Below are 11597 nucleotides of genomic sequence, written 5' to 3'. Positions count from 1 at the left end.
CAGGATGGACTCCTGGACAAGGCCCACTGGCAGGATGGACTCCTGGACAAGGCCCACTGGCAGGATGGACTCCTGGTCATGGTCCACCGGCAGGATGGAATGGGAATGGACCTGGACAAATTTCTCCGACAGGATGGACTGGGAATACACTCCTCGACAAGGTCCAATAGCAGGATTCTCCTCGACAAGGTCCACCGGCGGGATGGACTCCTGGACCAGGTCCACCGGCGGGATGGACTCCTGGACCAGGTCCACCGGCGGGATGGACTCCTGGACCAGGTCCACCGGCGGGATGGACTCCTGGACCAGGTCCACCGGCGGGATGGACTCCTGGACCAGGTCCACCGGCGGGATGGACTCCTGGACCAGGTCCACCGGCGGGATGGACTCCTGGACCAGGTCCACCGGCGGGATGGACTCCTGGCACAGGTCCACCGGCGGGATGGACTCCTGGACCAGGTCCACCGGCGGGATGGACTCCTGGAACAGGTCCACCGGCGGGATGGACTCCTGGACCAGGTCCACCGGCGGGATGGACTCCTGGACCAGGTCCACCGGCGGGATGGACTCCTGGACCAGGTCCACCGGCGGGATGGACTCCTGGACCAGGTCCACCGGCGGGATGGACTCCTGGACCAGGTCCACCGGCGGGATGGACTCCTGGACCAGGTCCACCGGCGGGATGGACTCCTGGACCAGGTCCACCGGCGGGATGGACTCCTGGACCAGGTCCACCGGCGGGATGGACTCCTGGACCAGGTCCACCGGCGGGATGGACTCCTGGACCAGGTCCACCGGCGGGATGGACTCCTGGACCAGGTCCACCGGCGGGATGGACTCCTGGACCAGGTCCACCGGCGGGATGGACTCCTGGACCAGGTCCACCGGCGGGATGGACTCCTGGACCAGGTCCACCGGCGGGATGGACTCCTGGACCAGGTCCACCGGCGGGATGGACTCCTGGACCAGGTCCACCGGCGGGATGGACTCCTGGACCAGGCCCACCGGCGGGATGGACTCCTGGACCAGGCCCACCGGCGGGATGGACTCCTGGACCAGGCCCACCGGCGGGATGGACTCCTGGACCAGGCCCACCGGCGGGATGGACTCCTGGACCAGGCCCACCGGCGGGATGGACTCCTGGACCAGGCCCACCGGCGGGATGGACTCCTGGACCAGGCCCACCGGCGGGATGGACTCCTGGACAAGGCCCACCGGCGGGATGGACTCCTGGACAAGGCCCACTGGCAGGATGGACTCCTGGACAAGGCCCACTGGCAGGATGGACTCCTGGACAAGGCCCACTGGCAGGATGGTCTCCTGGACAAGGCCCACTGGCAGGATGGACTCCTGGACAAGGCCCACTGGCAGGATGGACTCCTGGACAAGGCCCACTGGCAGGATGGACTTCTGGTCATGGTCCACCGGCAGGATGGACTGGGAATGGACTTCTCGACGAGGTCCACCGGCGGGATGGACTGGGAATGGACCTGGACAAATTTCTCCGACAGGATGGACTGGGAATACACTCCTCGACAAGGTCCAATAGCAGGATTCTCCTCGACAAGGTCCACCGGCGGGATGGACTCCTGGACAAGGCCCACCGGCAGGATGGACTCCTGGACAAGGCCCACCGGCAGGATGGACTCCTGGACAAGGCCCACCGGCAGGATGGACTCCTGGACAAGGCCCACCGGCAGGATGGACTCCTGGACAAGGCCCACCGGCAGGATGGACTCCTGGACAAGGCCCACCGGCAGGATGGACTCCTGGACAAGGCCCACCGGCAGGATGGACTCCTGGACAAGGCCCACCGGCAGGATGGACTCCTGGACAAGGCCCACTGGCAGGATGGACTCCTGGACAAGGCCCACTGGCAGGATGGACTCCTGGACAAGGCCCACTGGCAGGATGGACTCCTGGACAAGGCCCACTGGCAGGATGGACTCCTGGACAAGGCCCACTGGCAGGATGGACTCCTGGACAAGGCCCACTGGCAGGATGGACTCCTGGACAAGGCCCACTGGCAGGATGGACTCCTGGACAAGGCCCACTGGCAGGATGGACTCCTGGACAAGGCCCACTGGCAGGATGGACTCCTGGACAAGGCCCACTGGCAGGATGGACTCCTGGACAAGGCCCACTGGCAGGATGGACTCCTGGACAAGGCTCACTGGCAGGATGGACTCCTGGACAAGGCCCACTGGCAGGATGGACTCCTGGACAAGGCCCACTGGCAGGATGGACTCCTGGTCATGGTCCACCGGCAGGATGGAATGGGAATGGACCTGGACAAATTTCTCCGACAGGATGGACTGGGAATACACTCCTCGACAAGGTCCAATAGCAGGATTCTCCTCGACAAGGTCCACCGGCGGGATGGACTCCTGGACCAGGTCCACCGGCGGGATGGACTCCTGGACCAGGTCCACCGGCGGGATGGACTCCTGGACCAGGTCCACCGGCGGGATGGACTCCTGGACCAGGTCCACCGGCGGGATGGACTCCTGGACCAGGTCCACCGGCGGGATGGACTCCTGGCACAGGTCCACCGGCGGGATGGACTCCTGGACCAGGTCCACCGGCGGGATGGACTCCTGGACCAGGTCCACCGGCGGGATGGACTCCTGGACCAGGTCCACCGGCGGGATGGACTCCTGGACCAGGTCCACCGGCGGGATGGACTCCTGGACCAGGTCCACCGGCGGGATGGACTCCTGGACCAGGTCCACCGGCGGGATGGACTCCTGGACCAGGTCCACCGGCGGGATGGACTCCTGGACCAGGTCCACCGGCGGGATGGACTCCTGGACCAGGTCCACCGGCGGGATGGACTCCTGGACCAGGTCCACCGGCGGGATGGACTCCTGGACCAGGTCCACCGGCGGGATGGACTCCTGGACCAGGTCCACCGGCGGGATGGACTCCTGGACCAGGTCCACCGGCGGGATGGACTCCTGGACCAGGTCCACCGGCGGGATGGACTCCTGGACCAGGTCCACCGGCGGGATGGACTCCTGGACCAGGTCCACCGGCGGGATGGACTCCTGGACCAGGTCCACCGGCGGGATGGACTCCTGGACCAGGTCCACCGGCGGGATGGACTCCTGGACCAGGTCCACCGGCGGGATGGACTCCTGGACCAGGTCCACCGGCGGGATGGACTCCTGGACCAGGTCCACCGGCGGGATGGACTCCTGGACCAGGTCCACCGGCGGGATGGACTCCTGGACCAGGTCCACCGGCGGGATGGACTCCTGGACCAGGTCCACCGGCGGGATGGACTCCTGGACCAGGTCCACCGGCGGGATGGACTCCTGGACCAGGTCCACCGGCGGGATGGACTCCTGGACCAGGTCCACCGGCGGGATGGACTCCTGGACCAGGTCCACCGGCGGGATGGACTCCTGGACCAGGTCCACCGGCGGGATGGACTCCTGGACCAGGTCCACCGGCGGGATGGACTCCTGGACCAGGTCCACCGGCGGGATGGACTCCTGGACCAGGTCCACCGGCGGGATGGACTCCTGGACCAGGTCCACCGGCGGGATGGACTCCTGGACCAGGTCCACCGGCGGGATGGACTCCTGGACCAGGTCCACCGGCGGGATGGACTCCTGGACCAGGTCCACCGGCGGGATGGACTCCTGGATCAGGTCCACCGGCGGGATGGACTCCTGGACCAGGTCCACCGGCGGGATGGACTCCTGGACCAGGTCCACCGGCGGGATGGACTCCTGGACCAGGTCCACCGGCGGGATGGACTCCTGGACCAGGTCCACCGGCGGGATGGACTCCTGGACCAGGTCCACCGGCGGGATGGACTCCTGGACCAGGTCCACCGGCGGGATGGACTCCTGGACCAGGTCCACCGGCGGGATGGACTCCTGGACCAGGTCCACCGGCGGGATGGACTCCTGGACCAGGTCCACCGGCGGGATGGACTCCTGGACCAGGTCCACCGGCGGGATGGACTCCTGGACCAGGTCCACCGGCGGGATGGACTCCTGGACCAGGTCCACCGGCGGGATGGACTCCTGGACCAGGTCCACCGGCGGGATGGACTCCTGGACCAGGTCCACCGGCGGGATGGACTCCTGGACCAGGCCCACCGGCGGGATGGACTCCTGGACCAGGCCCACCGGCGGGATGGACTCCTGGACCAGGCCCACCGGCGGGATGGACTCCTGGACCAGGCCCACCGGCGGGATGGACTCCTGGACCAGGCCCACCGGCGGGATGGACTCCTGGACCAGGCCCACCGGCGGGATGGACTCCTGGACAAGGCCCACTGGCGGGATGGACTCCTGGACAAGGCCCACTGGCGGGATGGACTCCTGGACAAGGCCCACTGGCAGGATGGACTCCTGGACAAGGCCCACTGGCAGGATGGACTCCTGGACAAGGCCCACTGGCAGGATGGACTCCTGGTCATGGTCCACCGGCAGGATGGACTGGGAATGGACTTCTCGACGAGGTCCACCGGCGGGATGGACTGGGAATGGACCTGGACAAATTTCTCCGACAGGATGGACTGGGAATACACTCCTCGACAAGGTCCAATAGCAGGATTCTCCTCGACAAGGTCCACCGGCGGGATGGACTCCTGGACAAGGCCCACCGGCAGGATGGACTCCTGGACAAGGCCCACCGGCAGGATGGACTCCTGGACAAGGCCCACCGGCAGGATGGACTCCTGGACAAGGCCCACCGGCAGGATGGACTCCTGGACAAGGCCCACCGGCAGGATGGACTCCTGGACAAGGCCCACCGGCAGGATGGACTCCTGGACAAGGCCCACCGGCAGGATGGACTCCTGGACAAGGCCCACCGGCAGGATGGACTCCTGGACAAGGCCCACTGGCAGGATGGACTCCTGGACAAGGCCCACTGGCAGGATGGACTCCTGGACAAGGCCCACTGGCAGGATGGACTCCTGGACAAGGCCCACTGGCAGGATGGACTCCTGGACAAGGCCCACTGGCAGGATGGACTCCTGGACAAGGCCCACTGGCAGGATGGACTCCTGGACAAGGCCCACTGGCAGGATGGACTCCTGGACAAGGCCCACTGGCAGGATGGACTCCTGGACAAGGCCCACTGGCAGGATGGACTCCTGGACAAGGCCCACTGGCAGGATGGACTCCTGGACAAGGCCCACTGGCAGGATGGACTCCTGGACAAGGCTCACTGGCAGGATGGACTCCTGGACAAGGCCCACTGGCAGGATGGACTCCTGGACAAGGCCCACTGGCAGGATGGACTCCTGGTCATGGTCCACCGGCAGGATGGAATGGGAATGGACCTGGACAAATTTCTCCGACAGGATGGACTGGGAATACACTCCTCGACAAGGTCCAATAGCAGGATTCTCCTCGACAAGGTCCACCGGCGGGATGGACTCCTGGACCAGGTCCACCGGCGGGATGGACTCCTGGACCAGGTCCACCGGCGGGATGGACTCCTGGACCAGGTCCACCGGCGGGATGGACTCCTGGACCAGGTCCACCGGCGGGATGGACTCCTGGACCAGGTCCACCGGCGGGATGGACTCCTGGACCAGGTCCACCGGCGGGATGGACTCCTGGCACAGGTCCACCGGCGGGATGGACTCCTGGACCAGGTCCACCGGCGGGATGGACTCCTGGAACAGGTCCACCGGCGGGATGGACTCCTGGACCAGGTCCACCGGCGGGATGGACTCCTGGACCAGGTCCACCGGCGGGATGGACTCCTGGACCAGGTCCACCGGCGGGATGGACTCCTGGACCAGGTCCACCGGCGGGATGGACTCCTGGACCAGGTCCACCGGCGGGATGGACTCCTGGACCAGGTCCACCGGCGGGATGGACTCCTGGACCAGGTCCACCGGCGGGATGGACTCCTGGACCAGGTCCACCGGCGGGATGGACTCCTGGACCAGGTCCACCGGCGGGATGGACTCCTCGACAAGGTCCAATAGCAGGATTCTCCTCCACAAAGTCCACCGGCAGGATGGACTGGGAATGGACTCCACGACGAGGTCCACCAGCAGGATGGACTGGGAATGGACTCCTCGATGAGGTCCACCGCCAGGATGGACTGGGAATGGACTCCACGACGAGGTCCACCAGCAGGATGGAATCGGAATGGACTCCACAACGAAGTCCACCGGCAGGATGGAATCGGAATGGATTCCACGACGAGGTCCAGCGGCATGAGGGACTCCACGACGAGGTCCACCGGCGGGATGGACTCCTGGCACAGGTCCTCCGGCGGGATGGACTCCTGGACCAGGTCCACCGGCGGGATGGACTCCTGGACCAGGTCCACCGGCGGGATGGACTCCTGGACCAGGTCCACCGGCGGGATGGACTCCTGGACCAGGTCCACCGGCGGGATGGACTCCTGGACCAGGACCACCGGCGGGATGGACTCCTGGACCAGGTCCACCGGCGGGATGGACTCCTGGACCAGGTCCACCGGCGGGATGGACTCCTGGACCAGGTCCACCGGCGGGATGGACTCCTGGACCAGGTCCACCGGCGGGATGGACTCCTGGACCAGGTCCACCGGCGGGATGGACTCCTGGACCAGGTCCACCGGCGGGATGGACTCCTGGACCAGGTCCACCGGCGGGATGGACTCCTGGACCAGGTCCACCGGCGGGATGGACTCCTGGACCAGGTCCACCGGCGGGATGGACTCCTGGACCAGGTCCACCGGCGGGATGGACTCCTGGACCAGGCCCACCGGCGGGATGGACTCCTGGACCAGGCCCACCGGCGGGATGGACTCCTGGACCAGGTCCACCGGCGGGATGGACTCCTGGACCAGGTCCACCGGCGGGATGGACTCCTGGACCAGGTCCACCGGCGGGATGGACTCCTGGACCAGGTCCACCGGCGGGATGGACTCCTGGACCAGGTCCACCGGCGGGATGGACTCCTGGACCAGGTCCACCGGCGGGATGGACTCCTGGACCAGGCCCACCGGCGGGATGGACTCCTGGACCAGGCCCACCGGCGGGATGGACTCCTGGACCAGGCCCACCGGCGGGATGGACTCCTGGACCAGGCCCACCGGCGGGATGGACTCCTGGACCAGGCCCACCGGCGGGATGGACTCCTGGACCAGGCCCACCGGCGGGATGGACTCCTGGACCAGGCCCACCGGCGGGATGGACTCCTGGACCAGGCCCACCGGCGGGATGGACTCCTGGACCAGGCCCACCGGCGGGATGGACTCCTGGACCAGGCCCACCGGCGGGATGGACTCCTGGACCAGGCCCACCGGCGGGATGGACTCCTGGACCAGGCCCACCGGCGGGATGGACTCCTGGACCAGGCCCACCGGCGGGATGGACTCCTGGACCAGGCCCACCGGCGGGATGGACTCCTGGACCAGGCCCACCGGCGGGATGGACTCCTGGACCAGGCCCACCGGCGGGATGGACTCCTGGACCAGGCCCACCGGCGGGATGGACTCCTGGACCAGGCCCACCGGCGGGATGGACTCCTGGACCAGGCCCACCGGCGGGATGGACTCCTGGACCAGGCCCACCGGCGGGATGGACTCCTGGACCAGGCCCACCGGCGGGATGGACTCCTGGACCAGGCCCACCGGCGGGATGGACTCCTGGACCAGGCCCACCGGCGGGATGGACTCCTGGACCAGGCCCACCGGCGGGATGGACTCCTGGACCAGGCCCACCGGCGGGATGGACTCCTGGACCAGGCCCACCGGCGGGATGGACTCCTGGACCAGGACCACCGGCGGGATGGACTCCTGGACCAGGACCACCGGCGGGATGGACTCCTGGACCAGGTCCACCGGCGGGATGGACTCCTGGACCAGGACCACCGGCGGGATGGACTCCTGGACCAGGACCACCGGCGGGATGGACTCCTGGACCAGGACCACCGGCGGGATGGACTCCTGGACCAGGACCACCGGCGGGATGGACTCCTGGACCAGGACCACCGGCGGGATGGACTCCTGGACCAGGACCACCGGCGGGATGGACTCCTGGACCAGGTCCACCGGCGGGATGGACTCCTCGACGATGTCCACCGGCGGAATGTACTGGGAATGGACTCCACGTCGAGATCCACAGGCGGCATGGACTCGGAATGGACTCCTCCGCGAGGTCCACCGGCGGGATGGACTGGGAATGGACTCCTCCGCGTGGTCCACCGGCGGGATGGAGTGGGAATGGACTCCTCCACGAGGTCCACCGGCGGGATGGACTGGGAATGGACTCCTCCACGAGGTCCACCGGGGGGATGGACTGGGAATGGACTCCACGATGAGGTCCACCGGCGGGATGGACTGGGAATGGACTGCTCGACCAGGTACACCGGCGGGATGGACTCCTGGACAAGGACCACTGGCAGGATGGATTCCTGGACAAGGTCCACTGGCAGGATGGACTCCTGGACAACATCCACTGGCAGGATGAACTCCTGGACAGGTCCACTGGCAGGATGGACTCCTGGACAGGTCCACTGGCAGGATGGACTCCTGGACAAGGTCCACTGGCAGGATGGACTCCTGGTCATGGTCCACCAGCAGGATGGACTGGGAATGGACTCCTCGACAAGGTCCACCGGCGGAATGGACTTGAAATGGACTCCTCGACAAGGTCCACCGGCGGGATGGACTGGGAATGGACTCCTCCACGAGGTCCACCGGCGGGATGGACTGGGAATGGACTCCTCGACCAGGTACACCGGCGGGATGGACTGGGAATGGACCTGGACAAGTTCCACAGACAGGATGGACTGCCAATGGACTCCTCGACAAAGTCCACTAGCAGGATTCTCCTCGACAAGGTCCACTGGCAGGATGGACTCCTGGACAAGGTCCACTGGCAGGATTGACTCCTGGACTAGGTCCACTGGCAGGATGGACTCCTGGACTAGGTCCACTGGCAGGATGGACTCCTGGACTAGGTCCACTGGCAGGATGGACTCCTGGACTAGGTCCACTGGCAGGATGGACTCCTGGACAAGGTCCACTGGCAGGATGGACTCCTGGACTAGGTCCACTGGCAGGATGGACTCCTGGACTAGGTCCACTGGCAGGATGGACTTCTGGACAAGGTCCACTGGCAGGATGGACTCCTGGACAAGGTCCACTGGCAGGATGGACTCCTCCACGAGGTCCACCGGCGAGATGGACTGGGAATGGACTGCTCGACCAGGTACACCGGCGGGATGGACTGGGAATGGAGTCCTCGACGAGGTCCACCGGCGGGATGGACTGGGAATGGACTCCTCCACGAGGTCCACCGTCAGGATGTACTGGGAAAACACTCCACGACGAGGTCCACCGGCGGAATGGACTGGGAATGGACTCCACGATGAGGTCCACAGGCAGCATGGACTCGGAATGGACTCCTCGACGAGGTCCACCGGCGGGATGGACTGGGAAAGGACTCCTCGACGAGGTCCACCGGCGGGATGGACTGGGAAAGGACTCCTCGACGAGGTCCACCGGCGGGATGGACTGGGAATGGACTCCTCGACGAGGTCCACCGGCGGGGTGGGCTCCCGGACGAGGTCCCCCGGCGGGGTGGGCTCCCGGACGAGGTCCCCCGGCGGGGTGGGCTCCCGGACGAGGTCCCCCGGCGGGGTGGGCTCCCGGACGAGGTCCCCCGGCGGGGTGGGCTCCCGGACGAGGTCCCCCGGCGGGGTGGGCTCCCGGACGAGGTCCCCCGGCGGGGAGGGCTCCCGGACGAGGTCCCCCGGCGGGGAGGGCTCCCGGACGAGGTCCCCCGGCGGGGAGGGCTCCCGGACGAGGTCCCCCGGCGGGATGGACTCCCGGACCAGGACCACCGGCGGGATGGACTCCCGGACCAGGACCACCGGCGGGATGGACTCCCGGACCAGGCCCACCGGCGGGATGGACTCCTGGACCAGGCCCACCGGCGGGATGGACTCCTGGACCAGGCCCACCGGCGGGATGGACTCCTGGACCAGGCCCACCGGCGGGATGGACTCCTGGACCAGGCCCACCGGCGGGATGGACTCCTGGACCAGGCCCACCGGCGGGATGGACTCCTGGACCAGGACCACCGGCGGGATGGACTCCTGGACCAGGACCACCGGCGGGATGGACTCCTGGACCAGGACCACCGGCGGGATGGACTCCTGGACCAGGACCACCGGCGGGATGGACTCCTGGACCAGGACCACCGGCGGGATGGACTCCTGGACCAGGTCCACCGGCGGGATGGACTCCTGGACCAGGACCACCGGCGGGATGGACTCCTGGACCAGGACCACCGGCGGGATGGACTCCTGGACCAGGACCACCGGCGGGATGGACTCCTGGACCAGGACCACCGGCGGGATGGACTCCTGGACCAGGACCACCGGCGGGATGGACTCCTGGACCAGGTCCACCGGCGGGATGGACTCCTGGACCAGGTCCACCGGCGGGATGGACTCCTCGACGATGTCCACCGGCGGAATGTACTGGGAATGGACTCCACGTCGAGATCCACAGGCGGCATGGACTCGGAATGGACTCCTCCGCGAGGTCCACCGGCGGGATGGACTGGGAAAGGACTCCTCCGCGTGGTCCACCGGCGGGATGGACTGGGAATGGACTCCTCCACGAGGTCCACCGGCGGGATGGACTGGGAATGGACTCCTCCACGAGGTCCACCGGGGGGATGGACTGGGAATGGACTCCACGATGAGGTCCACCGGCGGGATGGACTGGGAATGGACTGCTCGACCAGGTACACCGGCGGGATGGACTCCTGGACAAGGACCACTGGCAGGATGGATTCCTGGACAAGGTCCACTGGCAGGATGGACTCCTGGACTAGGTCCACTGGCAGGATGGACTCCTGGACTAAGTCCACTGGCAGGATGGACTTCTGGACAAGGTCCACTGGCAGGATGGACTCCTGGACAAGGTCCACTGGCAGGATGGACTCCTCCACGAGGTCCACCGGCGAGATGGACTGGGAATGGACTGCTCGACCAGGTACACCGGCGGGATGGACTGGGAATGGAGTCCTCGACGAGGTCCACCGGCGGGATGGACTGGGAATGGACTCCTCCACGAGGTCCACCGTCAGGATGTACTGGGAAAACACTCCACGACGAGGTCCACCGGCGGAATGGACTGGGAATGGACTCCACGATGAGGTCCACAGGCAGCATGGACTCGGAATGGACTCCTCGACGAGGTCCACCGGCGGGATGGACTGGGAAAGGACTCCTCGACGAGGTCCACCGGCGGGATGGACTGGGAAAGGACTCCTCGACGAGGTCCACCGGCGGGATGGACTGGGAATGGACTCCTCGACGAGGTCCACCGGCGGGGTGGGCTCCCGGACGAGGTCCCCCGGCGGGGTGGGCTCCCGGACGAGGTCCCCCGGCGGGGTGGTCTCCCGGACGAGGTCCCCCGGCGGGGTGGGCTCCCGGACGAGGTCCCCCGGCGGGATGGACTCCCGGACCAGGACCACCGGCGGGATGGACTCCCGGACCAGGCCCACCGGCGGGATGGACTCCCGGACCAGGCCCACCGGCGGGATGGACTCCCGGACCAGGCCCACCGGCGGGATGGACTCCTGGACCAGGCCCACCGGCGGGATGGAC

This window comes from Narcine bancroftii, chromosome 10 (assembly GCF_036971445.1).
Source record: "Narcine bancroftii isolate sNarBan1 chromosome 10, sNarBan1.hap1, whole genome shotgun sequence".
NCBI classification, from domain to species: Eukaryota; Metazoa; Chordata; class Chondrichthyes; order Torpediniformes; family Narcinidae; genus Narcine; species Narcine bancroftii.
The sequence above is the reverse complement of the archived record's forward strand: the minus strand, read 5'-3'. Positions refer to the sequence as shown.